The sequence below is a fragment of the Adiantum capillus-veneris genome, chromosome 11 (assembly GCF_014529385.1).
Source record: "Adiantum capillus-veneris isolate H3 chromosome 11, ASM1452938v2, whole genome shotgun sequence".
Lineage (NCBI taxonomy): Eukaryota > Viridiplantae > Streptophyta > Polypodiopsida > Polypodiales > Pteridaceae > Adiantum > Adiantum capillus-veneris.
This window is the reverse complement of record NC_140941.1, coordinates 25656750-25665085: the sequence shown is the minus strand read 5'-3', so window position 1 is coordinate 25665085 and position 8336 is coordinate 25656750. Positions and strand designations below refer to the sequence as shown.

Genomic DNA, 8336 nt, shown 5'->3' with positions numbered 1-8336 from the left:
GTGAACTATGGCCACACTTGGACTTGTGTACAGTACTTTCCCTCATGAGTTCATATGAGGCGAAGGTTTGGGGATTTTTTAGCTCATCTAGTACCTATGGCTGTTGAAACATTAAGGCATCTTAACTCAAGCAGAGCCGAACACTACTGTTCTTTATGGGATGCTAATTACTTAAATCTTGGGAGTTTGAAGGTAAGTATATGGCTGTTACTCTCAACTTTGGCATAATTACCAAGCTATGGCTCGTGACATGAGGTTCCACTTGGTAAAGATGGAGTTTTTCGATACTCTATTGATTGGTAAGTATATGGTTGCCACTGTGGGCTTAAGCATAGCTACCGAGCTATGGCTAAGCAAGTTAACCCCACTATATTAAAATTTTCCAAAGAAAACTCTTGATGTTTGGATTCTTGGTGGACTTCACCACTCAAATTAGAAGGTAGATTGTACCACTCATTTTGAAAGGAATATGTAAAGACTGCTAATCATACAAATTCTAATAAATGACCTAGCTTGTCTAAAGTAATTAAATTCTATAAGATGGACATGGATAACAATTGATATGGTCCATTGATACCTGTAAAACACATCCAAGGCTAACTGAATTGTTGTCTTGTTTGGATGGATGCAGGTAAGGACTCTATCTTATCTTGGAGGGTTTTCTTTTCTTTGGCAAGAAACCTTACTTTAATGAAGTACTCACTGAGGAACGGGGAAGTTCTTTTACTACTCGTCTTACTGAAAGAGGATCTCTTTCCTACAACCATTGTACCTAAATAATTCTGATGCTGAGTTATTTTTGTACATATCAGTTCATTATTCCTTGGCCAGCTGTCTTTTGAATGTAAAAATTCAATTGTGTCTTATTAGTTAAGATTTAAATAGCTACACACACACACACACTTATGCTAGAGATGATGCAGATAGGCATGCACACACACACACACACACACACACACACACACACACACACACACACACACACACACACACACACACACACACACACACACACACACACACACACACACACACACACACACACTCGCCCTTGCGCAGATAAGAGGCAAGCACTTGAAAATTAGAAAAACTCTCTTGGTCCTGAGGTGGCTTTGTGAAGCATCATGGAAGGCTGGTCTCTCCTCGTATTTTCACATTCACACGCACACATGATCTAGTGGTTCAACCTTGCTCTAGTCAAAAGCTGAACACCATTCTCAATGAACGCAAATCGTCAAACCCTCATGCTTCATCGGGTACAGACAAGGGAATTATCATCATATAGGTAGGTGCATCTGCACCTACTCTCAGTAAAATTGGAAGTGGTATATTCTTGTAGTTTTCTTTGAAATAATTTTGATAAATGCTTCTTTTTCTATGTTGACACACTCCGCAAATACAGACTTGAGACTTACCAAATCTAGATGTGATCAATGTCCCACTTGAATTTGCATGCCTTGAAGCCTTAGGTGAAGTCATAAGCAACTCACTCTGAAATAAGGATGCCGACAGCCTCTCTTGTAGTCATAGATATATATGAATTAGTGATGATGATACACACACACACACTTGGCATGGTCAAACTTGCTAGATCACTTGTGCGCACACACACATGCCTTTATCTCATTAGTTTTCCATATTCTATTACCATCAGTATCTCAGATTGGCTCTTGGCCCTTATATCATTTGATTTCCCTATTCTAATACAAGTAGTATCTGGGATTGCCTCTTGGCTTACCTAAAATGGATCTGCTCATGCATGCGTGTACACACACACACACACACACACACACACACACATGTTCATGGACATGAATGTTATTGTCTCTTCAACTTAACATAATCTAGATCTTAAAATTTCTTTGTAAGAGTCTATCTTGGTGGGCCTTGCTTGTGGATCCTATCCTTGGATCACACACACACACACACACACACACACACACACACACACACACACACACACACACATAGATACTATCCCTTCGACCCAATATAATTGAGTTTTTAAGAGCTCTCTATAGCATTATATATCTTTAGTCCTTAATATTATTACCTGGTTATTTGGAATATACGTTATGCTCTAAAGTAAGGTATTCTAAACTTGTTGGGGTTTTGTACACACACGCTCACACATTCTTACATGTGGGATTGTACAAAAAGCTGACAAATATCTCTCATATTTGTCTACATATGATTTATACAATGCATCTCTTTGTAACACGTAAAAAATACTAGGTTTGCACATATATTAAAAATCGGATATTAAGAACACCTTCATGGTGGAAACAAAAACCAATATGGGTTTTTTCTCCGTTGGCGTTTATTCAAGCCTAAGAGGTGGTAGGATAGGTTGCCATTGTCAAATCAAATACGGCCTCATTTAAGATTTCACATGGGTATGCAACTTTTTATAGCTTTGGCTGTTAATGAAAGCATTAAATATAATGAGGTGTTGCAAGTGGCCACATGAAGTTCCACGTAATTTTTAACATGAACATGTATACAGCTGGCATTGGCCTCACCATATTAGTTTATGGAAGCTTTATATATTCACTTGCATGCATTTGAAGCTATTGTGATACTTTCTTTCTTTCTCTCTCTCTCTCTCTCTCTCTCTCTCTCTATCTCTCTCTCTCTCACCCCCTCCCCCCCCCCCCCCCCCCCCCCCCCCCTCCCTCTCTCTCTCTCTCTCTCTCTCACACACACACACACACACACACACACACACACACACACACACACACACACACACACACACACACACAATTCTAGCTTGACGATTGGATACCTGCTACAACTCCCACACAACCACTCACACTTGAATTACGACCTTGGCCACTCGAATAGCATTGTACAGACATTTCTACCGATTCCAACAATTCTGAGTTGCACTACAAGATGATAGCCCAAAGGCATATTCATCCCTCCCAGCTTCCCAAGCATTGTGGCTTCGTCCAACACAGTGATGGCCATACTATGCTTCGACCAACAATAGGTTATAATTTTGTTTTATGGGTTTATGGGTTTGTCTTTAGCACCATTCATTTGTCAATTTTTGGAATTGACCCACCATTATTCACAGAAAGATCCATAAATATATAGGATGCAGAAACGTTTTCAAAATTGTTCGAATGTTCATTATTTCTGATCACAAATAAACCCTCACTCAGGTGGCTTGCATAGACGTCTTGATATTAAATTTTTTTGTGAATGTACATTGGGCATAGCATATGCCAACATTTGCCTTGGGATTTATTATGAAACAAACTCTTCTTCTTCACAAGACCATGAGGTATAGGAACCGTTGAATCCTAATGCTTTGGTTCATAAATTAATGGTAAACTCTCATCTCATCTCATTTGTGCACACACACACACACACACGCACACACACGCACGCACGCAGGTACACACACATACACACACACATACTATTGTTGACTTCAAATGCAACATGTGAATTCGGATCTGAAGATGCACTCTCTAGCTTATATTGGTTTGAATTGCTATAAAAGTGGAGCAATTGTGACACATGAGGCTTGAATCTCTTCTACCCCCCCCCCCCCCGCTCCTCTATATATATATATATATATATATACATACACACACACACACACACACACACACACACAATTCTAGCCTTTCGATTGCAAAAAAATTGACGCATTATGATGAATCTGGTTGACACTTTCTCTGGCATGAAGCTCTTAGTTGGCATCTTGATTTTGGATGTGAAAAGACAACCTTCTCTGTTTTTTTCTTCCTAAGGGATAGTGTTTGACTGTGGAAAAATGCTCAATTATTTTATATAAAAAGAAACTTTTGGTACTCTCATTCTTTTTCATACGTCTATTTCTCTACTATGTATATTTTGTATAAATAGACAAGGTAGCTTTGGTACTCTCGTTTCTCTTTCACTATATTTGGTACTCTTGACCTTTTTATGATGTGCATTATACTCTACAAATTGTTAAGATGGTTGTAATTATTGACACCAATAACAAGGGGAAGGGGTCATTGACACCCGTTTTCCCAAGTGAATATTTACAAGAGTACTAATAGTGTTCTTGTTCTTGTTCTTGTTTCTTGGATGGTGGCAGGTAACAGGTTCCTTCCTTGGAAATGCAATCAAGCCTTCAGTTGCAAAAAACATTAAGACATAATAGAAAGTTATGGAATTAACAAGTAAAAGTCATGTATACACTTTCACGCGGGGAGCCTGTTTAACATGGCCAAAAATTATATACATATTACATGGGTTTGTAGAGCTCTTTTATTAAGGAAGTATATGATGTCTTTTATAATTTTTTATTTGGTTTATTTTTTATCTCAAATATGAACTCTTATTTGAGTAAATGATGTGTCAGATCAATTGTATAGTTCCCTTGAGATGGGCTTCTAAACATAAACACACACATTTTGTTTCCCAGCTAACCTTTGGTTGGGTTAGCACTATAAAATTGATCTAGACTCACTTTTACAAAGATCTTTGATGATTTTCTTGCATTGCCCACCTAATCCAACCGGATAGGTTTGGGATCTAGATCCCTACTTTGGTATATGTAAGAACATTATTTACATTCATTGTTATTGTTGTTTCAACTAATCATGTACAATGTATTTCAGGTTGATTATTGAAATTATTTTTGTCTCAAATATTCTCTAATTATTTTTGGAAGTGGAGGAAAATGATAGACTCAGTATGTCCCTACAATCTATTTTTCATTTGTTTTAATAGGAATCTGTGGAGATGCTGGTATGCGTAGAGGAAGAGAAACGGTGCGGATGGCATGCGTGTGTGTGTGTGTGTGTGTGTGTGTGTGTGTGAGAGAGAGAGAGAGAGAGAGAGAGAGAGAGACGTGTCAGGATGTTTGTGGAGAGAGAGGCGATTTTTTCTGGACAGGAGATGCACGTCGAGGAGGCCTCTACTGCTTGAATGAATGTTCGACCATATGAACAGCTCCGTTTTTGAAACATTTTGTTCTCTGCTGTCTGGCAGCCCACAGAAGCTCGTCCTGTAATACCAGACAAAGAGAAAGATTTTCACATCTAATCACATATATAATGTGTGGGTGTGGCGAGGCGACATCCCTCTACCCCTGCTTCATCCCTGTCCAGCTCTTGCAAACACGTCAATGCGCATCACACATGGAATTTCTGCCCCAATGCTTTGGTGTGTGCTCTATTGTGTGATGCAGTGGATGGCGATCAGAGTCGTCCGGGTCTCCAAATATTTCTCTCTCGAGCACACACAACAAGAGTTGGTTGGTCGGTCTCTCTCGCGCATCGTAGTCCGGATTTGAGCAGGGCGACAATCTGAGCGAGCATATGTCGTGGGCTAACGATGGTGGCGAGATGAGGTTGAAATGGCGCGAGGCTCAAGCCGGCGCAGACCTGCAATCATCCAGGTAGAGGCAACCTGCCTTGGTGGCGAAGCAAGCAGACGTCAAACGGTGCATCTGGAGTAGGAGAATGGAGACGCCCTTTTAGATTTGAAATTTTCGTGTGGAATCTTGATGGCTAATAAATTAATAGAGCTTGAATAGACCCAGTATGTCTCATGAACATATCTACACAAACAAAGGTAATAATTTTTCTCTTACTTGTACTCTAATGAGATACTTGGATGATAATTTTCATATTTATGCCACATGGACACCCTTTTACCAAATGGTACCCCTTTTACAATTTACAATACTATTTAATTTCTTTAATAGAATCTGGATAGTTGTTCATTCTATACATGATGGTTGGGGTAGGGTGCCACATGGTGGGCCCTACCTCCCTGTATGTGGATCCTATCCTCGGGTTGGGGGAGGGCCACACACACACACACACACATGTTCATGGACAAGAATGTTATTATCTCTTAAACCTAACATAATCTAAATCTTAAAAGTTCTTTCTAAGAGTCTATCTTGGTGGTCCTTGCTTGTGGATCCTATCCTCAGATCCCCCCCCCCGCCCCCCCCCCCCCCCCCCCCAAACACACACACACACACACACACACACTATCCCTTCGACCCAATATAATTAAGTTTTTAAGAGCTCTCTATAGCATTATATATCTTTAATCCTTAATACTCTTACCTGGTTATTTGGAATATACGTTATGCTCTAAAGTAAGGTATTCTAAACTTGTTGGGGTTTTGTACACACACGCTCACACATTATTACATGTGGGATTGTACAAAAAACTGACAAATATCTCTCGTATTTGTCTACATATGATTTATACAATGCATCTCTTTGTAACACGTAAAAAATACTAGGTTTGCGTGCGCACGCACACACACACACACACACACACACACACACACACACACTCACTATTGTTGACTTTGAATGCAACATGTGAATCCGGACTCTGAAGATGCACTCTCTAGCTGACATTGGTTTGAATTGCTATACAAGTGGAGCAATTGTGATACATGAGGCTTGAATCTCTTCTACACACACCACATTGGTTTGAATTGCTATACAAGTGGAGCAATTGTGATACATGAGGCTTGAATCTCTCCTACACACACACACACACACACACACAATTCTAGCCTTCCGATGGCAAAACAATTGAGGCATTATGATGAATATGGTCGACACTTTCTCTGGCATGAAGCTCTTAGTTGGCATCTTGATTTTGGATGTGAAAAGACAACCTTCTCTGTTTTCTTCTTTGTAAGGGATAGTGTTTGACTGTGGCAAAATGCTCAATTATTTTATATTAAAAGAAACTTTTGGTACTCTCATTCTTTTTCATATGTCTACTTCTCTATTATGTATATTTTGTATAAATAGACATGGTAGCTTTGGTACTCTCGTTTCTCTTTCACTATATTTGGTACTCTTGACCTTTTTATGATGTGCATTATACTCTACAATTGTTAAGATGGTTTTAATTCTTGACACCAATAACAAGGGGAAGGGGTCATTGACACCTGTTTCCCCAAGTGAATATTTACAAGAGTACTGATAGTGTTCTTGTTCTTGTTTCTTGGATGGTAGCAGATAACAGGTTCCTTCCTTGAAAATGCAATCAAGCCTTCAGTTGCAGAAAGCATTAAGACATAATAGAAAGTTATGGAATCAACAAGTAAAAGTCATGTATACACTTTCACGCGAGGAGCCTGTTTAACATGGAAAAAAATTATATACATATTACATGGGTTTGTAGAGCTCTTTTATGAAGGAAGTATATGATGTCTTTTATAATTTTTTATTTGGTTTATTTTTTATCTCAAATATGAACTCTTATATGAGTAAATGATGTGTCAAATCAATTGTATAGTTCGCTTGAGATGGGCTTTTAAACACACACACACACACACACACACTCTCACACAGCTGCCAGCATACTAACAAATTGTTCTTGTTCTTTTCATGGGAGTTACTGTGTATACATACCGCACATACGCAATATGAACGATGGTAAAAACAGCTATACTGCACACGGATGATGTGGGGCTCCAGCCTCCCCTTTTTTCTCAGCCTTTTTTCCCTTTTGATAATGGATTCTTGGCTTCTAATCCCCCATGACTCGCATGACCCAAGGTGATGACTACATGGTTAGGGATTTGAGGGTAGGGGTGGAAGATCAGAGTTAAGATAAAGCAAAGCAGGTCGAACTCAAAGCCAACACGTCTGAGGTTAAAAAGCTTTGGAGGTCTTTTCACTTTTAATATTCAACTGGACTCAGATGCTGCCAATTTGAATCTCTCTCTCTCTCTCTCTCTCTCATCACCAATGAGCAACACATGGCACGCCTACCTCACTACAACTTGCTCAGTAAAATTTTGTGAAAGGACCGCCCTCAAGCACACCACATTTGGCATACATGTCGACCCAGGTAGTGAACATGGGAGGTGCTTATCCCTTTCAAATATTAGCCATGAAACATGGTCGGACAAGGGCTACATAGCATGGGGCAAGAGCCGCACTTAGCATCAACAATATATCCACCTACGAAATGAACTTATAGCCAAAAAAAATTGAAAAAAAAGGGGAGGGCATAGAGCCCTCCCATCATGATGGGGGGGCTCCAACCCCTCCCCCCCTTTTTTTATCTTTGCATGGTTTGAGTGAGTTGACACTATCTATCAAAGTTTGCAATCTTGACAAATGCCGTTTGCATAAAATTGCACCTGCACGGACCAATTTTGAGCTAGCTCTCTCTCTCTCTCTCTCTCTCTCTTTCTCTCTCTCTATTTTTCTCTCTCTCACACACACACTCACACACTCACACAAAGTATATTGAACACATGACACATATAGACAACACTCCGAAATATCATGCACACATACACACAGACACACATACACACGCAAAAAATAACACCA

At 39.6% G+C, this 8336-nt stretch overlaps 1 long non-coding RNA gene across 1 annotated transcript; it reads left to right on the top strand.

The window, feature by feature from the left end:
• Nucleotides 1–2733: 2733 nt before the first annotated feature.
• Nucleotides 2734–7132, top strand: LOC147447015 (uncharacterized). Its single transcript, XR_015189707.1, has 4 exons — nucleotides 2734–2995; nucleotides 4626–4699; nucleotides 4903–5583; nucleotides 7008–7132. It is a non-coding gene; the product is annotated as an uncharacterized LOC147447015 (long non-coding RNA).
• The last annotated feature ends 1204 nt before the right edge of the window (nucleotides 7133–8336 follow it).